Consider the following 22,275-nt stretch of genomic DNA (forward strand, 5'->3'; position numbering starts at 1 on the left):
CTAATTTGAGTTTACTGCCGCCTGTGGCTGCTGTGCACTATTTAGCACAGCCCAGGGCAGCCTATGCTATGCTTGAAGAACATCAACTAGCATACGTATTTTGTTCCTGTAAAGCTAACTACGGTAGCTTCACGGGAATAAAAGACCCCTCTTCACGCTATTAGCGCCACTTTGTTTACGTTTCCGTGTGCCCTAAATAACTTGGCCCGATTGAATCACTTTATTTACACACTACTACTCGCAGCAGCTAACTAACTACTTTGTTGTTTAAAAGCGTCAGCTAAATGACACGTAATGTAATGTGCGTCTTCAATGCTTTTCAATGTTATATATTTATTTCCTTCACAATGAGCATGAATCTAACATTAAATGATATGATTAATATGCCCCTCATTCCAATGAAATAATATACACACGTCAAGCTCATTATGGAGTTGAAACAACAAATTACTAAACTGTAAACAGTTAATATAAGAGAAAAAAATATTGTTATCAAGATAAATGTTTTACAAAATGTGTGATTAACTAGTTAATTGTCTATAATCTGTTGACAGCCCTAATCGTATTCTGATAATACATGTTGGTGCTCAAATACTTTCAGATGCCACGTGCAAAGTCATGCCACCATCAATGGGAATGGCACATTGGACACGTGGCTTTCAACTCCAGCGAGGTGGGAAAGCATTTCTTTATGTATATTTTGTTCTGTCTGCATAATTGTAAAACACAGACACCCAACTAATTCTCTCCTTCCCCGACTCGGACACTCAGGTGGCGGCACGGATCTCTGCATGTCTGACTGACATCTCCCAGTGGATGTCCGCCCATCACCTGAAGATCAACCCCGACAAGACTGAACTACTTCTCTTCCCTGGAAAAAACTCGCCCACTCAGGACCTGACTGTTAACTTTGGCGAACACCGTTAACATCAGGAGAATACGACCCCTTCTCACTCAGAAGGCGGCGCAGGTACAGATTCAGGCTCTTGTCATCTCTCGCCTCGACTACTGTAACTCTCTGCTGGCGGGTCTCCCTGCTACCGCCATACGACCACTGCAGCTCATCCAGAATGCAGCAGCTCGACTGGTCTTCAACCTTCTGAAATACTCCCACACCACACCGCTTCTCCGTTCTCTTCATTGGTTACTAGTGGCTCCCCGCATCCAGTTCAAAGCATTGGTACTGACGTACCACGCTGTGAATGGATCGGGACCAGTCTACATCCGGGACATGGTTAAACCCTACATCCCAACCCACACACTCCGATCTGCATCTGCCACGCTGCTTGTTCCTCCCTCACTGAGAGAAAAGCACTCGACGAGATCGCGACTCTTTGCTGTCCTGGCTCCCAGATGGTGGAACGAGCTCTCTGATGACATCAGGACTGCAGAGAGCCTCTCCATCTTCCGTCGAAAACTCAAGACACACCTTTTTAGACTCTACCTTGACTAAAACACTAGCAAACCGTAGCACTAACAAATGGTAGCACTTAAATTGTACTTATAATGCCACTTATCTTTAACATGTTTTGAAACTGCTTAGTTAATGAAAAATGTACTTTCTTGTTACTTGTTCTTCTGAGTTTGTATCTCTATGTGGAAATGCACTTATTGTACGTCGCTTTGGATAAAAGCGTCAGCTAAATGACATGTAATGTAAAAGCCTTCTTCCTGTGTTCTTACAACAGCATTCCATTACATATCGATGTAATAATTTGGCCTTCTTTTTTTCTTCCAGCACACGGCACAGGTTGGCGTCACAATCATGGCAAAGTTGACTGGACCACAGCGGAAAATTATCCTTCCAGAGAAGAAGTTATTTACTTCTACAACGAATGGAAGAGTTACAACTTCCAGATGACAGCTCGCCGCTCATCCTTCTGGGCAACTTGAACATCCGACAGAACTTATGTGACCTACTGCGTTTTATTTTCTCCTTTAGCTGTCATTTAAGTATTAAAATTCGCTGTATTTTTGCAAGAGAGGCACCAATCCTATTTGAGTGACGTTTCGAATGTGAAATTGTATTGGACCATATAGGTCATCTGCAGAGCGTTGGCCCCTGGCGCAGTAAACCAGGGTTTGATTCTTGGCATGCACAAGACTCCTCATGTGACTTAAAATGAATCCAGAATGCAATATTTGTTCAGTATGCAAGGGCAGTGATTTATTCAGTCATGTTTGGTCATGTTTTGGTTTTTTTACATGACAATATGGTTTGGTACATGCTGAGTTAATGAATATACATTCTAAAGTGCAATGTCCATATGTGAATAAGAGTTGTATACGTTTATCATAGTCAACATGGTGTGGAAATATCCCTTATGTAGTTGGTCAATGGGAACTATAGTAGGCCGTAATAACAGCTAAGGTAATTACAGGTGGATATTTCTGTGAATTAACCTTAAATGAGACTGCATTTATGATATCTAAGATATACAGGACAAGAAAAATGCACTGGATGTGTATATGTGTTGAATCAATTATACAGACGCAAACTGGAGAACGAGACAAGTGTTGCTGTGATACTTATTGTGGTCATCGTGCCCGAGACCCGTAACAATTACTCCGCAGGTCTTTTGCAGCGGGGCAACAGCCCGGCGTCGGTGGATTCCGTTCGCGAGGCCGCAGATTCAGGTTTGAATGGCAGCCCCGAGAGTGATTTGTTTAGTCTCTTTAGTCTTTTTTGACCCGCGAGCCCGGCCGACCGCCGCCCCACCCCGACGTGCGAGAATAGGCGAAGGCCCGTTCATCGCTGCTTGCAGCTTTAATTAGGGCCTGAGCCGACTGCAAGTCGGGCGAAAGCCCTATTGAAATTGCAAGAATTTTTCTTTTTCTTATTATTTCGCCACTTCGAACGCACTTTTGGGGACTTTATCATGTTCAAAAACTCTTGAATTTTTGCACGCGCATCAGAAGTGCGCAAAATTGACGTATGATTCGGGTCCCGCAATTAGAGGAGAGAAAAAAGAACTCTCTAGCGCCCCCCAAAGTGGCCGCAATGTTAATTTTTTTTTTTACTTTTACCGATCGACTTGGAACCTTTTCACACAGGTTCTCTTGGATGTGCTGTACACAAAAAAAATTATGGTATGCAAATGCGCCTACCGTTTTATGGCCGCCATTTTGAATTTTGTGAAAAACACGTTTTTGCGAACTCCTCCCAGACGCTTGGTCCGATTCTTACGGAATCTTCGGCAAAATGATCGTTGGCTCGATGCGATCAAAAGTTATTGAAAGAATGTTGATATCTCATTTTTCAATAAAGTTATGGACCAATGAAGTTTGTAGGTTTGTGTCCTGAAAGTTCAAAGGCCTATAACTTTTTTTTTTTCTAACCGTCATTTTCACCAAATTTTGAGGACATGTTCACAATGAGTCCTAGAACATCCCCAAATTTTCCCAGAATATTTGAACATTAGGGGGCGCTGTGGTGATTCTGTGTATTTTTGGCCATTTCCTTCAATTTTTGCATTTACAAACGAACGAACTCCTCCGAGAGTTTAAATCCGATCCATTTCAAAATCTGGCAACTGGTTCCTGACACCCTTGGGGTCAAAAGTTATTAAAATCAAGAGTTTTCATAAAACTACCTGGGCGTGAGCGTGCGTGCAGTTTGGACAATTTTCGAAGATTTTTTTCCAAAATGTAAAATGGTATAACTCCAAGGAACATTGATATTTCTGGCTATAAATGTATATTCATGATGCTTGTGTAGGCCTTTAAGTAATGCCATGCAGTGATTTTCGAAAAAGTATAGCGCCACCTATTGGCTTAGGTCAATGCAAAGTTTGTACATTTACATGTCCATTTCCTAGCCCTTTAATCTGATCAACTTCAAATCTGGGAATATAAGACGTAAGACTGTGACGATGGCTCACAGTGAGAATTGGGAGTTTTGGACCAACTTTGTTGCTGTGGCGACGACATATTCGCATGAAAGTTCAAGCACATCTTCTGCGCCTCGGCAGACTCCAAAACTCTTGAAAACCTCTGTGAGTATCCTACGTGATGACCTTTACAGACCTGATGTGCAGTTTTGGATCAAAATTGAAAAATTGCCTCCATTGCGCCCCCTGGAAGATTTTGACGAAGCCCCGCCCGCATCCTGTTTGACCGACAAGTCCGCTGATTTTTTACCAAATGTATTAAAGGGAGACTTAAAAAAGTCTCTGAGGAATTTTCTCTAAAACAAACAGGAAGGCAGTTATAATTTTTTTAGTGTGAATATTTCCTGTATTTTTGGCGGAGAGTGACCAATCCTATTTCAGTGAGTTTTCGAATTCTCAAATCCATCTGAAAGAATAGCTCAGTGAGTAAGGTGTTGGCCCCCCGATGCTATGGTCGTGGGATCGACTCCCGACGAAATTATTTTTTTTTCCTCCTCTTTTTAAACGCGTGTCGTCTGATCTAACGAACAAAATGATTCAGTTTACGCTCCTTGCTGATGTGTTTGACTTAAACAACTACACTTAAGAGCAGGTTTGTGAAAATCGTTTCAGTTTAAGGACAGAAGCTGCTCCGTGGCACATGAACAGAATGAAACAGCAGACTGAGGCACTCAGCTGGCGGACCGGGCAGCTGGTTGCGAGTTACGACACATCTAACCTGGACAAATAACACGGACAGTTCAATATATTTACATCTGGATTTAAATAGACGTATTCTGCAACATACGTCATGGTGATGTTACTAGAGAAAATGGTGCGGCCCCTTTAAGAGCTACACGCACGGGCTACGGAGGGGGAGAGCGCATGAGGAAGTTGTGTTGTTGTTGTGATGACGGAGTGGATGTAGCGGCCGGAGAATTGTCTGTACTGTAACTTTGTTACTCAGTGTTAGATTAATAAATCCTCAAAGAAAGTAAAGCGGACTTTTATTCACCAACCCCGGGACGAAGGGAATTAACCCCAAAGTTTACTTAGCCGACAGTACTTTGGCCCTGGAGCAGACAGCAACGCCTCCCCCTGCAAACTCCGACTACGGTCAGAGACGGACCGGCAGGAAAGGTGAACACAAGGCTAACGAAGTTAATTGTCAACATTAATGTGCCTGTCATGGTATGAGGCCAGACGTGAGTTGTGTTCTACATTCAAGAGGGTTTTTATTTAGCACTGAACAATAACAACCAGCATACGTCTTTTAGCTAAGCTAACTACGGTAGCTTCACGGGGATAAAAGACCCCTCTTCACTCTATCAGCGCCACTTTGTTTACGTTTCCGTGTGCCCTAAATAACTTGGCCCGATTGAATCACTTTATTTACACACTTTGAGTAGAACCGTGCTCGCAGCAGCTAACTTAACTACTTTGTTGTTTAACTTCATTGTCTATAATCTCCCCGCAGCGTGCAGCCGGGCGCAGCTAAATGACACGTAATGTATTGTGCGTCTTCAATGCTTTTCAATATGTTATATATTTATTGCCTTCACAATGAGCATGAATCTAACATTAAATGATATGATTAATATGCCCCTCATTCCAATGAAATAATATACACACGTCAAGCTCATTATGGAGTTGAAACAACAAATTACTAAACTGTAAACAGTTAATATAAGAGAAAAAAATATTGTAATCAAGATAAATGTTTTCAAAACGTGTGATTAACTAGTTAATTGTCTATAATCTGTTGACAGCCATAATCGTATTCTGATAATACACGTTGGTGCTCAAATATTTTCAGATGGCCCGTGCAAAGTCATGCCACCAGTCTGAGGACATCACTGGGAATGGCACATGGGACACGTGGCTTTCAACTCCAGCGAGGTGGGAAAGCATTTCTTTATGTATATTTTGTTCTGTCTGCATAATTGTAAAAGACTTCTTCCCGCATTCGTACAACAGCATTCCATATCGTGTGACTGTCGATGGATGTAATAATTTGGCCTTCTTTTTTTCTTCCACCACACGGCACGGGTGGGCTTAACCGCGGGCAATCGTGGCAAAGACCCAAGTCGACTGGACCACAGCGGAAAATGATCCTTCCAGAGAAGAAGTTATTTACTTCTACAACGAATGGAAGAGTTACAACTTCCAGATGACAGCTCGCCGCTCATCCTTCTGGGCAACTTGAACATCCGACAGAACTTATGTGACCTACTGCGTTTATTTTCTCCTTTAGCTCTCATTTAAGTATTAAAATTCGCTGTATTTTTGCAAGAGAGGCACCAATCCTATTTGAGTGACGTTTCGATTGTGAAATTGTATTGGACCATATAGGTCATCTGCAGAGCGTTGGCCCCTGGCGCAGTAAACCAGGGTTTGATTCTTGGCATGCACAAGACTCCTCATGTGACTTAAAATGAATCCAGAATGCAATATTTGTTCAGTATGCAAGGGCAGTGATTTATTTAGTCATGTTTGGTCATGTTTTGGTTTTTTTACATGACAATATGGTTTGGTACATGCTGAGTTAATGAATATACATTCTAAAGTGCAATGTCCATATGTGAATAAGAGTTGTATACGTTTATCATAGTCAACATGGTGTGGAAATATCCCTTATGTAGTTGGTCAATGGGAACTATAGTAGGCCGTAATAACAGCTAAGGTAATTACAGGTGGATATTTCTGGGAATTAACCTTAAATGAGACTGCATTTATGATATCTAAGATATACAGGACAAGAAAAATGCACTGGATGTGTATATGTGTTGAATCAATTATACAGACGCAAACTGGAGAACGAGACAAGTGTTGCTGTGATACTTATTGTGGTCATCGTGCCCGAGACCCGTAACAATTACTCCGCAGGTCTTTTGCAGCGGGGCAACAGCCCGGCGTCGGTGGATTCCGTTCGCGAGGCCGCAGACTCAGGTTTGAATGGCAGCCCCGAGAGTGATTTGTTTAGTCTCTTTAGTCTTTTTTGACCCGCGAGCCCGGCCGACCGCCGCCCCACCCCGACGCGCGAGAATAGGCGAAGGCCCGTTCATCGCTGCTTGCAGCTTTAATTATTAGGGCCTGAGCCGACTGAAAGTCGGGCGAAAGCCCTATTGAAATTGCAAGAATTCTTCTTATTAGGGCCTGAGCCGACTGAAAGTCGGGCGAAAGCCCTATTGAAATTGCAAGAATTCTTCTTATTATTCTTATTATTTCACCACTTCAATCGCACTTTTGGGGCCTTTGCCATGTTCAAAAACTCTTGAATTTTTGCGTGCGCTTCAGAAGTGCGAAAAATTTATATATTCTTGGGGTCGCGCAATTTGGCGATGAAAAAAAGTGCTCTCTAGCGCCCCCTAAAGTGCTGCCTCTGGGGACATTTTTGTCCACTTTTACGGATTGACTTGAAATTTTGCACACAGGTGCTCTTGGATGTGCTCTACAAAAAAGTCAATCATGGTATGCAAATGCGCCTACCGTTTTATGTCCGCCATTTTGAATTTTGTGAAAAACACGTTTTTGCGAACTCCTCCCAGACGCTTGGTCCGATTTTGACGAAATCTTCACCAAAATGATCATTGGCTCAATGCCATCAAAAGTTATTAAAAGCTTGTTGATATCTCATTGGGTTTTTAATTGATGGACCAATCAATTTGTTGGGGGTGTGGCCTAAAAAGGAAAGACCAATAACTTAAAAAGTAAAAGGCCTGTCGCCACCAAATCTTTAGGACATGTTCACATTGGGTCCTAGAACTTCCCCTGAGAATTAAAAAAAAATCGAACATTAGGGGGCGCTATGGTGATTTACTGTATTTTGGCCTTTTTTTCGCAATTTCCACCGTATTTTGGTTTTACAAACGAACGAACTCCTCCGAGAGTTTAAATCCGATCGATTTCAAAATCGGGCAAGTTGATCCTGACCCCCTTGGGGTCAAAAGTTATTAAAATCAAGAGTTTTCATAAAACTACCTGGCCGTGAGCTTGCGTGCAGTTTGGACGATTTTTGACGATTTTTCTCAAAAATGTAAAATGGTATAACTCCAAGGAACATTGATATTTCTGGCTATAAATGTATATTCATGATGCTTGTGTAAGCCTTTAAGTAATGCCATGCAGTGATTTTCGAAAAAGTATAGCGCCACCTATTGGCTTAGGTCAATGCAAAGTTTGTACATTTACATGTCCATTTCCCAGCCCTTTAATCTGATCAACTTCAAATCTGGGAATATAAGACGTAAGACTGTGACGATGGCTCACAGTGAGAATTGGGAGTTTTGGACCAACTTTGTGGCTGTGACGTCGCCATATTCGCATGAAAGTTCAAGCACATCTTCTGAGCCTCGGCACACTCCAAAACTCTTGAAAACCTCTGTGAGTATCCTACGTGATGACCTTTACAGACCTGATGTGCAGTTTTGGATCAAAAGTGAAAAATTGCCTCCATTGCGCCCCCTGGAAGATTTTGACGAAGCCCCGCCCGCACCCTGTTTGACCGACAAGTCCGCTGATTTTTTACCAAATGTATTAAAGGGAGACTTAAAAAAGTCTCTGAGGAATTTTCTCTAAAACAAACAGGAAGGCAGTTATAATTTTTTTAGTGTGAATATTACCTGTATTTTTGGTGGAGAGTGACCAATCCTTTTTCAATGACTTTTCGAATTCTTAAATCCATCTGGAAGAATAGCTCAGTGAGTAAGGTGTTGGCCCCCCGACGCTATGGTCGTGGGATCGACTCCCGACGAATTTTTTTTTTTTTCTTCTTTTTTTAAACGTGTGTCCGGCTGATCTAACGGACAAAATGATTCAGTTTACTCTCCTTGCTGAGGTTATGGACTTTGTACACGTAAGAGCAGGTATGTCAAACTCGTTTCAGTTTAAGGCCAGAAACTGCTCCGTGGCCGCGCATACAGCTGACAGAAGAAGGTAAGGCTGATGCAGGACAGCTGGCTCACGACGCAGCCGTTCGGCAGCGTGTCGCGGGTTTGACATATCTAACCTAGACAAATAACACGGACAGTTCAATATATTTACATCTGGATTTAAATACACGTATTCTGCAACATACGGGTGGAGATGCAAACACGTTTTGTGATGTAAATAGATGTTACGGGGAACTGGTAAGTTAAAGAACTTCATCACCCAGAATTCCCTATTCTTGGTTGACGGACATGCGCAGACTACGTGCGCGGCTGTGCGCACGTAGTCTGCGCATGTACGCCACTGGATTCCGGGTTTGTGTTGAACAGGCACAGTATCACCGCTCCGTATTTTAAACTGCTAACTACACACCTATACTTAAGGAACTATTACTACTATGTGGATGTAAGCAAAGTGTTCTCATTCCCTCTTGGATGTGTGCAGCCAGTGAGGTACGTTTTGTTTAAGGGCTAGTTATATCTGCTCGACGGCACGGACAGCTAACTGGGCTAGAGAGAGGAGCTAGCGATTGCCGGACGGGCCAGCCAGTCAGCCAGCTTGCTAACTACACACCGATGCTTACGTCCACATGTACTCAACGAAGTGGAAACGCTTTTGACGGTGAGTGATTACGTTTTCCTTGTGCGTTCTCCAGTCTTACCCAGCATACGTCTTTTAGCTAAGCTAACTACGGTAGCTTTACAGCGTCAAAAGACACCTCTTCACGCTATTAACGCCACTTTGTTTACGTTTCCGTGTGCCCTAAATAACTTGGCCCGATTGAATCACTTTATTTACACACTATGAGTAGAACCGTGCTCACAGCAGCTAACTTAACTACTTTGTTGTTTAACTTCATTGTCTATAATCTGCCCGCAGCGTGCAGCCGGGCGCAGCTAAATGACACGTAATGTATTGTGCGTCTTCAATGCTTTTCAATATGTTATATATTTAATGCCTTCACAATGAGCATGAATCTAACATTAAATTATATGATTAATATGCCCCTCATTCCAAAGAAATAATATACACACGTCAAGCTCATTATGGAGTTGAAACAACAAATTACTAAACTGTAAACAGTTAATATAAGAGAAAAAAATATTGTAATCAAGATAAATGTTTTCAAAACGTGTGATTAACTAGTCAATTGTCTATAATCTGTTGACAGCCATAATCGTATTCTGATAATACACGTTGGTGCTCAAATATTTTCAGATGGCCCGTGCAAAGTCATGCCACCATCAATTCAATTCAATTCATTTTATTTTGTATAGGCCAAAATCGCAAATTACACATTTGCCTCAGAGGGCTTTACAGTCTGTACACATGCAATGGGAATGGCACATTGGACACGTGGCTTTCAACTCCAGCGAGGTGGGAAAGCATTTCTTTATGTATATTTTGTTCTGTCTGCATAATTGTAAAACACAGACACCCAACTAATTCTCTCCTTCCCCGACTCGGACACTCAGGTGGCGGCACGGATCTCTGCATGTCTGACTGACATCTCCCAGTGGATGTCCGCCCATCACCTGAAGATCAACCCCGACAAGACTGAACTACTTTTCTTCCCTGGAAAAAACTCGCCCACTCAGGACCTGACCGTTAACTTTGGCGAACACCGTTAACATCAGGAGAATACCACCCCTTCTCACTCAGAAGGCGGCGCAGGTGCTGATTCAGGCTCTTGTCATCTCTCGCCTCGACTACTGTAACTCTCTGCTGGCAGGTCTCCCTGCTACCGCCATTCGACCACTGCAGCTCATCCAGAATGCAGCAGCTCGACTGGTCTTCAACCTTCTGAAATACTCCCACACCACACCGCTTCTCCCTTCACTTCATTGGTTACCAGTGGCTGCCCGCATCCAGTTCAAAGCATTGGTACTGACGGACCACGCTGTGAATGGATCGGGACCAGTCTACATCCGGGACATGGTGAAACCCTGCATCCCAACCCACGCACTCCGATCTGCATCTGGCAAGCTGCTTGTTCCTCCCTCACTGAGAGAAAAGCACTCGACGAGATGGCGACTCTTTGCTGTCCTGCTCCCAGATGGTGGAATGAGCTCTCTGATGACATCAGGACCGCAGAGAGCCTCTCCATCTTCCGTCGAAAACTCAAGACACACCTTTTTAGACTCTACCTTGACCAAAACACTAGCAAACCGTAGCACTAACAAATGGTAGCACTTAAATTGTACTTATAATGCCACTTATCTTTAACATGTTTTGGGCGGTGATTTATTCAGTCATGTTTAGTCATATTTTGTTTTTTTTACTTGTCAATATGGTTTGGTACATGCCGAGTTAATCAATACACATTCTAAAGTGCAACGTCCATATGTGAATAAGAGTTGTATACGTTTATCATAGTCAATATGGTATGGAAATATCCCTTATGTAGTTGGTCAATAGGAACTATAGTAGGCAGAAATAACAGCTAAGGTAATTACAGGTGGATATTTCTGGGAATTAACCTTGATTGAGACTGCATCTATGATATCTAAGATATACAGGACAAGAAAAATGCACTGGATGTGTATATGTGTTGAATCAATTATACAGACGCAAACTGGAGAACGAGACAAGTGTTGCTGTGATACTTATTGTGGTCATCGTGCCCGAGACCCGTAACAATTACTCCGCAGGTCTTTTGCAGCGGGGCAACAGCCCGGCGTCGGTGGATTCCGTTCGTGAGGCCGCAGATTCAGGTTTGAATGGCAGCCCCGAGAGTGATTCGTTTAGTCTCTTTAGTCTTTTTTGACCCGCGAGCCCGGCCGACCGCCGCCCCACCCCGACGTGCGAGAATAGGCGAAGGCCCGTTCATCGCTGCTTGCAGCTTTAATTAGGGCCTGAGCCGACTGAAAGTCGGGCGAAAGCCCTATTGAAATTGCAAGAATTCTTCTTATTATTCTTATTATTTCACCACTTCAATCGCACTTTTGGGGCCTTTGCCATGTTCAAAAACTCTTGAATTTTTGCGTGCGCTTCAGAAGTGCGAAAAATTTATATATTCTTGGGGTCGCGCAATTTGGCGATGAAAAAAAGTGCTCTCTAGCGCCCCCTAAAGTGCTGCCTCTGGGGACATTTTTGTCCACTTTTACGGATTGACTTGAAATTTTGCACACAGGTGCTCTTGGATGTGCTCTACAAAAAAGTCAATCATGGTATGCAAATGCGCCTACCGTTTTATGTCCGCCATTTTGAATTTTGTGAAAAACACGTTTTTGCGAACTCCTCCCAGACGCTTGGTCCGATTTTGACGAAATCTTCACCAAAATGATCATTGGCTCAATGCCATCAAAAGTTATCAAAAGCTTGTTGATATCTCATTGGGTTTTTAATTGATGGACCAATCAATTTGTCGTGGGTGTGGCCTAAAAAGGAAAGACCAATAACTTTAAAAGTAAAAGGCCTGTCGCCACCAAATCTTTAGGACATGTTCACATTGGGTCCTAGAACTTGCCCTGAGAATTAAAAAAAAATCGAACATTAGGGGGCGCTATGGTGATTTACTGTATTTTGGCCTTTTTTTCGCAATTTCCACCGTATTTTGGTTTTACAAACGAACGAACTCCTCCGAGAGTTTAAATCCGATCGATTTCAAAATCGGGCAAGTTGATCCTGACCCCCTTGGGGTCAAAAGTTATTAAAATCAAGAGTTTTCATAAAACTACCTGGGCGTGAGCTTGTGTGCAGTTTGGACGATTTTTGACGATTTTCCTCAAATATGTAAAATGGTATAACTCCAAGGAACATTGATATTTCTGGCTAGAAATTTTAATTCATGATGCTTGTGTAGGCCTATAAGTATTGCCATGAAAAGATTTTCGAAAAAGTATAGCGCCACCTATTGGCCTAGGTCAATGCAAAGTTTCTACATTTACATGTCCATTTCCTAGCCCTTTAATCTGATCAACTTCAAATCTGGGAATATAAGACGTAAGACTGTGACGATGGCTCACAGTGAAAATTGGGAGTTTTGGACCAACTTTGTTGCTGTGATGACGTCATCTTCGCATGAAAGTTCAAGCACATCTTCTGAGCCTTGGCAAACTCCAAAACTCTTGGAAAGCTCATTGAGTGTCCTAGGTGATGACCTTTACAGACCTGATGTAGAGTTTTGGATTAAATGCTAAGAAATCCCTCCATTGCGCCCCCTGGAAGTTTTCGACGAAGCGGCGCCGGCACCATGTTTGACCTACAATTGTGGTGATTTTTTTAACAATTGTATTAAAGGGAGACTTCAAATAAAGTCTCTGACGACTATGCTCTAAAATAAACAGGAAGTCAGTTATAACCATATTAGTGTGAATATTCCCTGTAGTAGTGCAAGAGAGTCACCAATCCTATTTGAAGGACGTTTCAAACCACTTAATTGTATCAGAGCAGATAGCTCATCTGCAGAGCGCTCGGCCCCCAGCGCTGGAGATGTGGGTTCGATTCCCAGCACGGCAGATCTTTTTATTTTCACCTCTATTTCGGTTTTGCACTTTGTACATCGCCACAACTTATTTAATAAGACTCCTGATGTGACTTAAAATGTATTTAATGAATCCAGGATGTAATATTTGTTCAGTATGCAGGAGCAGTGATTTAATTTGTCATGTTTAGTTTTTTTACATGAGAATATGGTTCGGTACATGCTGAGTTAATGCGAACAGCTGACGTGGGGCGCTTGTGGTAGCGGGGCAGCTAACAGACACTTTAATATAATTACATCTGTGGTTTAAATACTCGTATTCTGCCACATACTGGTGGAGATGCAAACACGTTTACTCTGCGATCTCCATAAACTGTCTCTGCTCTGCTCACTGAAGCAAAAGTCTCTGACGACTATGCTCTAAAACAAACAGGAAGTCAGCTATAATTTTTTTTAGTGTGAACATTCCCTGTAATTTTGCAAGAGAGTCACCAATCCTATTTGAGGGACGTTTCGAATTACTACATTGTATCAGAGCAGATAGCACATCTGTAGAGCACTTGGCCCCCGGCGCTGGAGATGCGGGTTCGATTCCAGGTGCGGAAGATCTTTTTTTTTCACCTCTATTTCGGTTTTGCACTTTGTACATCGCCTCAACCTATTTATTAAGACTCCTGATGTGACTTGTCAACTTTTTGCAGGCCTTTTGCAGCTCGGCAGTAGCCTTGTCTTGGTGGATTCCGTTCATGAGACCACAGAGTCAGGTTTGAATGCCAGCCCCGAGAGTGATTTATTTTGTCTCCTTAGTCTCTTTTTGACCCGCGCGCCCGGCCGACCGCCGCCCCACCCCGACGTGCAAGGGGGCGAAGGCCCGTTCATCGCTGCTTGCAGCTTTAATTATTAGGGCCTGAGCCGACTGAAAGTCGGGCGAAAGCCCTATTGAAATTGCAAGAATTCATTATTATTATTTCGCCACTTCGAACGCACTTTTGGGGACTTTATCATGTTCAAAAACTCTTGAATTTTTGCACGCGCATCAGAAGTGCGCAAAATTGACGTATGATTCGGGTCCCGCAATTAGAGGAGAGAAAAAAGAACTCTCTAGCGCCCCCCAAAGTGGCCGCAATGTTAATTTTTTTTTTTACTTTTACCGATCGACTTGGAACCTTTTCACACAGGTTCTCTTGGATGTGCTGTACACAAAAAAAATTATGGTATGCAAATGCGCCTACCGTTTTATGGCCGCCATTTTGAATTTTGTGAAAAACACGTTTTTGCGAACTCCTCCCAGACGCTTGGTCCGATTCTTACGAAATCTTCGGCAAAATGATCGTTGGCTCGATGCGATCAAAAGTTATTGAAAGAATGTTGATATCTCATTTTTCAATAAAGTTATGGACCAATGAAGTTTGTAGGTTTGTGTCCTGAAAGTTCAAAGGCCTATAACTTTTTTTTTTTCTAACCGTCATTTTCACCAAATTTTGAGGACATGTTCACAATGAGTCCTAGAACATCCCCAAATTTTCCCAGAATATTTGAACATTAGGGGGCGCTGTGGTGATTCTGTGTATTTTTGGCCATTTCCTTCAATTTTTGCATTTACAAACGAACGAACTCCTCCGAGAGTTTAAATCCGATCCATTTCAAAATTTGGCAACTGGTTCCTGACAGCCTTGGGGTCAAAAGTTATTAAAATCAAGAGTTTTCATAAAACCACCTGGGCGTGAGCTTGCGTGCAGTTTGGACAATTTTGGACGATTTTTTTCCAAAATGTAAAATGGTATAACTCCAAGGAACATTGATATTTCTGGCTATAAATGTATATTCATGATGCTTGTGTAGGCCTTTAAGTAATGCCATGCAGTGATTTTCGAAAAAGTATAGCGCCACCTATTGGCTTAGGTCAATGCAAAGTTTGTACATTTACATGTCCATTTCCCAGCCCTTTAATCTGATCAACTTCAAATCTGGGAATATAAGACGTAAGACTGTGACGATGGCTCACAGTGAGAATTGGGAGTTTTGGACCAACTTTGTGGCTGTGACGTCGCCATATTCGCATGAAAGTTCAAGCACATCTTCTGAGCCTCGGCACACTCCAAAACTCTTGAAAACCTCTGTGAGTATCCTACGTGATGACCTTTACAGACCTGATGTGCAGTTTTGGATCAAAAGTGAAAAATTGCCTCCATTGCGCCCCCTGGAAGATTTTGACGAAGCCCCGCCCGCACCCTGTTTGACCGACAAGTCCGCTGATTTTTTACCAAATGTATTAAAGGGAGACTTAAAAAAGTCTCTGAGGAATTTTCTCTAAAACAAACAGGAAGGCAGTTATAATTTTTTTAGTGTGAATATTTCCTGTATTTTTGGCGGAGAGTGACCGATCCTATTTCAGTGAGTTTTCGAATTCTCAAACCCATCAGAAGGTTTAGCTCTCCTGGTAAGAAACCGCCCCCCCGATCCTATGGTCGTGAGATCGTGTCCCGGCGAAATCAATTTTTTTTTTTTCCTCCTCTTTTTAAAACGCGTGTCTTCTGATCTAACGAACAAAATGATTCAGTTTACTCTCCTTGCTGAGGTTATGGACTTTGTACACTTAAGAGCAGGTATGTCAAACTCGTTTCAGTTTAAGGCCAGAAACTGCTCCGTGGCCGCGCATACAGCTGACAGAAGAAGGTAAGGCTGATGCAGGACAGCTGGCTCACGGCGCAGCCGTTTGGCAGCGTGTCGCGGGTTTGACATATCTAACCTAGACAAATAACACGGACAGTTCAATATATTTACATCTGGATTTAAATACACGTATTCTGCAACATACGGGTGGAGATGCAAACACGTTTGGTGATGTAAATAGATGTTACGGGGAAATTTTAAGTTAAAGAACTTCATCACCCAGAATTCCCTATTCTTGGTTGACGGACATGCGCAGACTACGTGCGCACAGCCGCGCACGTAGTCTGCGCATGTTCCGGTTTTGTGTTGAACAGGCAAAGTATCACCGCTCCGTATTTTAAACTGCTAACTACACACCTATACTTCAGGAACTATTACTACTATGTGGATGTAAGCAAAGTGTTCTCATTCCCTCTTGGATGTGTGCAGCCAGTGAGGTACGTTTTGTTTAAGGGCTTGTTATATCTGCTCGACGGCACGGACAGCTAACTGGGATAGCGAGTGGAGCTAGCGGCTGCCGGATGGAGCAGCCAGTCAGCCAGCTTGCTAACTACACACCGGTGCTTACGTCCACATGTACTCAACGAAGTGGAAACGCCTTTGACGGTGAGTGATTACGTTTTCCTTGTGCGTTCTCCAGTCTCACCCAGCATACGTCTTTTAGCTAAGATAACTACGGTAGCTTTACAGCGTCAAAAGACACCTCTTCACGCTATTAACGCCACTTTGTTTACGTTTCCGTGTGCCCTAAATAACTTGGCCCGATTGAATCACTTTATTTACACACTGAGTAGAACCGTGCTCGCAGCAGCTAACTAACTACTTTGTTGTTTAAAAGCGTCAGCTAAATGACACGTAATGTAATGTGCGTCTTCAATGCTTTTCAATATGTTATATATTCATTTCCTTCACAATGAGCATGAATCTAACATTAAATGATATGATTCATATGCCCCTCATTCCAATGAAATAATATACACACGTCAAGCTCATTATGGAGTTGAAACAACAAATTACTAAACTGTAAACAGTTAATATAAGAGAAAAAAATATTGTAATCAAGATAAATGTTTTTCAAAATGTGTGATTAACTAGTTAATTGTCTATAATCTGTTGACAGCCCTAATCGTATTCTGATAATACACCAAATACTACTGTAACTCTCTGCTGGCAGGTCTCCCTGCTGCCGCCATTCGACCACTGCAGCTCATCCAGAATGCAGCAGCTCGACTGGTCTTCAACCTTCCAAAATACTCCCACACCACTTCTCCGCTCTCTTCTTTGGATACGAGTGGCTGCCCGCATGCAGTTCAAAGCATTGGTACTGACGGACCACGCTGTGAATGGATCGGGAGCAGTCTACATCCGGGACATGGTGAAACCCTGCATCCCAACCCACGCACTCCGATCTGCATCTGGCAAGCTGCTTGTTCCTCCCTCACTGAGAGAAAAGCACTCGACGAGATGGCGACTCTTTGCTGTCCTGCTCCCAGATGGTGGAATGAGCTCTCTGATGACATCAGGACCGCAGAGAGCCTCTACATCTTCCGTCGAAAACTCAAGACACACCTTTTTAGACTCTACCTTGACTAAAACACTAGCAAACCGTAGCACTAACAAATGGTAGCACTTAAATTGTACTTATAATGCCACTTATCTTTAACATGTTTTGGGCGGTGATTTATTCAGTCATGTTTAGTCATATTTTGTTTTTTTTACTTGTCAATATGGTTTGGTACATGCCGAGTTAATCAATACACATTCTAAAGTGCAACGTCCATATGTGAATAAGAGTTGTATACGTTTATCATAGTCAACATGGTGTGGAAATATCCCTTATGTAGTTGGTCAATAGGAACTATAGTAGGCAGAAATAACAGCTAAGGTAATTACAGGTGGATATTTCTGGGAATTAACCTTGATTGAGACTGCATCTATGATATCTAAGATATACAGGACAAGAAAAATGCACTGGATGTGTATATGTGTTGAATCAATTATACAGACGCAAACTGGAGAACGAGACAAGTGTTGCTGTGATACTTATTGTGGTCATCGTGCCCGAGACCCGTAACAATTACTCCGCAGGTCTTTTGCAGCGGGGCAACAGCCCGGCGTCGGTGGATTCCGTTCGCGAGGCCGCAGATTCAGGTTTGAATGGAAGCCCCGAGAGTGATTTGTTTAGTCTCTTTAGTCTTTTTTGACCCGCGAGCCCGGCCGACCGCCGCCCCACCCCGACGTGCGAGAATAGGCGAAGGCCCGTTCATCGCTGCTTGCAGCTTTAATTCTTATTATTTCACCACTTCAATCGCACTTTTGGGGCCTTTGCCATGTTCAAAAACTCTTGAATTTTTGCGTGCGCTTCAGAAGTGCGAAAAATTTATATATTCTTGGGGTCGCGCAATTTGGCGATGAAAAAAAGTGCTCTCTAGCGCCCCCTAAAGTGCTGCCTCTGGGGACATTTTTGTCCACTTTTACGGATTGACTTGAAATTTTGCACACAGGTGCTCTTGGATGTGCTCTACAAAAAAGTCAATCATGGTATGCAAATGCGCCTACCGTTTTATGGCCGCCATTTTGAATTTTGTGAAAAACACGTTTTTGCGAACTCCTCCCAGACGCTTGGTCCGATTTTGACGAAATCTTCACCAAAATGATCATTGGCTCAATGCCATCAAAAGTTATCAAAAGCTTGTTGATATCTCATTTAGTTTTTAATTGATGGACCAATCAAGTTGTCGGGGGTGTGGCCTAAAAAGGAAAGACCAATAACTTTAAAAGTAAAAGGCCTGTCGCCACCAAATCTTTAGGACATGTTCACATTGGGTCCTAGAACTTCCCCTGAGAATTAAAAAAAAATCGAACATTAGGGGGCGCTATGGTGATTTACTGTATTTTGGCCTTTTTTTCGCAATTTCCACCGTATTTTGGTTTTACAAACGAACGAACTCCTCCGAGAGTTTAACTCCGATCGATTTCAAAATCGGGCCAGTTGATCCTGACCCCCTTGGGGTCAAAAGTTATTAAAATCAAGAGTTTTCATAAAACTACCTGGCCGTGAGCTTGCGTGCAGTTTGGACGATTTTTGACGATTTTCCTCAAATATGTAAAATGGTATAACTCCAAGGAACATTGATATTTCTGGCTATAAATGTATATTCATGATGCTTGTGTAGGCCTTTAAGTAATGCCATGCAGTGATTTTCGAAAAAGTATAGCGCCACCTATTGGCTTACGTCAATGCAAAGTTTCTACATTTACATGTACATTTCCTAGCCCTTTAATCTGATCAACTTCAAATCTGGGAATATAAGACGTAAGACTGTGACGATGGCTCACAGTGAGAATTGGGAGTTTTGGACCAACTTTGTTGCTGTGACGACGTCATCTTTGCATGAAAGTTCAAGCACATCTTCTGAGCCTCGGCACACTCCAAAACTCTTGAAAACCTCTGTGAGTATCCTACGTGATGACCTTTACAGACCTGATGTGCAGTTTTGGATCAAAAGTGAAAAATTGCCTCCATTGCGCCCCCTGGAAGATTTTGACGAAGCCCCGCCCGCACCCTGTTTGACCGACAAGTCCGCTGATTTTTTACCAAATGTATTAAAGGGAGACTTAAAAAAGTCTCTGAGGAATTTTCTCTAAAACAAACAGGAAGGCAGTTATAATTTTTTTAGTGTGAATATTACCTCAATTTTTGGCGGAGAGTGACCAATCCTATTTCAGTGACTTTTCGAATTCTCACATCCATCTGGAAGAATAGCTCAGTGAGTAAGGTGTTGGCCCCCCGATGCAATGGTCGTGAGATCGACTCCCGACGAAATCATACTTTTTTTTTTTTTCTTCTTTTTTTAAACGTGTGTCCGGCTGATCTAACGGACAAAATGATTCAGTTTACTCTCCTTGCTGAGGTTATTAAATAACTGTACACGTTAGAGCAGCTGTGTCACACTCGTTTCAGCCACATACGGCTGCTGGGCACAGCTGCCGTATGTGTGGAGCTGGCGTTGCAGCCCGGTACGGTCTGGACGGTGCAGCCGTTCGCCAGCGTGTCGCGAGTTTGACACATCTAACCTAGAAAAATAACACGGACAGTTCAATATATTTACATCTGAATTTAAATACACGTATTCTGCCACATACGGGTGGAGATGCAAACACGTTTTGGGATTTTACTAGATGTTACGGGGAACTGTTACGTTAAAGAACTCAATTACCCAGCAGTCTTTGTTGACGGACATGCGCAGAGTAGAGGGCGGCTCGTAGTGTCGCGTGAGTTAATGCTGTTATCGCGAGAGGTCGCCATTGAAGCCCCGGCGTTGAACAGCTGCAGCTCGTATCAAGTCCGTATTTTATATTTTAAACTGCTAGCTACACACCTATGCTTAAATCCAAACGGACTAAACCAAGTGGAAACGCTTTGGTAGGTGAGTGATGACTTTTTCCTTGTGCGTTCTTCAGTCTTACCCACTTAAATAGCGGGGATACTGTAAACATGCTAACACTAATTCGGTGCTATTAGCTGCTTAAGGGACGTCCCGTCACAAACATCTCTTTTTTTCCGCGTCTCCGGCTGATCTAACGAACAAAGTGGTTCAGATTACTCTATTTGCTGAGGTTATTGACTTAAATAACTACACTTTAGAGCAGATTTGTCACACTAATTTGAGTTTACTGCCGCCTGTGGCTGCTGTGCACTATTTAGCACAGCCCAGGGCAGCCTATGCTATGCTTGAAGAACATCAACTAGCATACGTATTTTGTTCCTGTAAAGCTAACTACGGTAGCTTCACGGGAATAAAAGACCCCTCTTCACGCTATTAGCGCCACTTTGTTTACGTTTCCGTGTGCCCTAAATAACTTGGCCCGATTGAATCACTTTATTTACACACTACTACTCGCAGCAGCTAACTAACTACTTTGTTGTTTAAAAGCGTCAGCTAAATGACACGTAATGTAATGTGCGTCTTCAATGCTTTTCAATGTTATATATTTATTTCCTTCACAATGAGCATGAATCTAACATTAAATGATATGATTAATATGCCCCTCATTCCAATGAAATAATATACACACGTCAAGCTCATTATGGAGTTGAAACAACAAATTACTAAACTGTAAACAGTTAATATAAGAGAAAAAAATATTGTTATCAAGATAAATGTTTTACAAAATGTGTGATTAACTAGTTAATTGTCTATAATCTGTTGACAGCCCTAATCGTATTCTGATAATACATGTTGGTGCTCAAATACTTTCAGATGCCACGTGCAAAGTCATGCCACCATCAATGGGAATGGCACATTGGACACGTGGCTTTCAACTCCAGCGAGGTGGGAAAGCATTTCTTTATGTATATTTTGTTCTGTCTGCATAATTGTAAAACACAGACACCCAACTAATTCTCTCCTTCCCCGACTCGGACACTCAGGTGGCGGCACGGATCTCTGCATGTCTGACTGACATCTCCCAGTGGATGTCCGCCCATCACCTGAAGATCAACCCCGACAAGACTGAACTACTTCTCTTCCCTGGAAAAAACTCGCCCACTCAGGACCTGACTGTTAACTTTGGCGAACACCGTTAACATCAGGAGAATACGACCCCTTCTCACTCAGAAGGCGGCGCAGGTACAGATTCAGGCTCTTGTCATCTCTCGCCTCGACTACTGTAACTCTCTGCTGGCGGGTCTCCCTGCTACCGCCATACGACCACTGCAGCTCATCCAGAATGCAGCAGCTCGACTGGTCTTCAACCTTCTGAAATACTCCCACACCACACCGCTTCTCCGTTCTCTTCATTGGTTACTAGTGGCTCCCCGCATCCAGTTCAAAGCATTGGTACTGACGTACCACGCTGTGAATGGATCGGGACCAGTCTACATCCGGGACATGGTTAAACCCTACATCCCAACCCACACACTCCGATCTGCATCTGCCACGCTGCTTGTTCCTCCCTCACTGAGAGAAAAGCACTCGACGAGATCGCGACTCTTTGCTGTCCTGGCTCCCAGATGGTGGAACGAGCTCTCTGATGACATCAGGACTGCAGAGAGCCTCTCCATCTTCCGTCGAAAACTCAAGACACACCTTTTTAGACTCTACCTTGACTAAAACACTAGCAAACCGTAGCACTAACAAATGGTAGCACTTAAATTGTACTTATAATGCCACTTATCTTTAACATGTTTTGAAACTGCTTAGTTAATGAAAAATGTACTTTCTTGTTACTTGTTCTTCTGAGTTTGTATCTCTATGTGGAAATGCACTTATTGTACGTCGCTTTGGATAAAAGCGTCAGCTAAATGACATGTAATGTAAAAGCCTTCTTCCTGTGTTCTTACAACAGCATTCCATTACATATCGATGTAATAAT

Source organism: Pungitius pungitius, chromosome 16 (genome assembly GCF_949316345.1).
Source record: "Pungitius pungitius chromosome 16, fPunPun2.1, whole genome shotgun sequence".
NCBI classification, from domain to species: domain Eukaryota; kingdom Metazoa; phylum Chordata; class Actinopteri; order Perciformes; family Gasterosteidae; genus Pungitius; species Pungitius pungitius.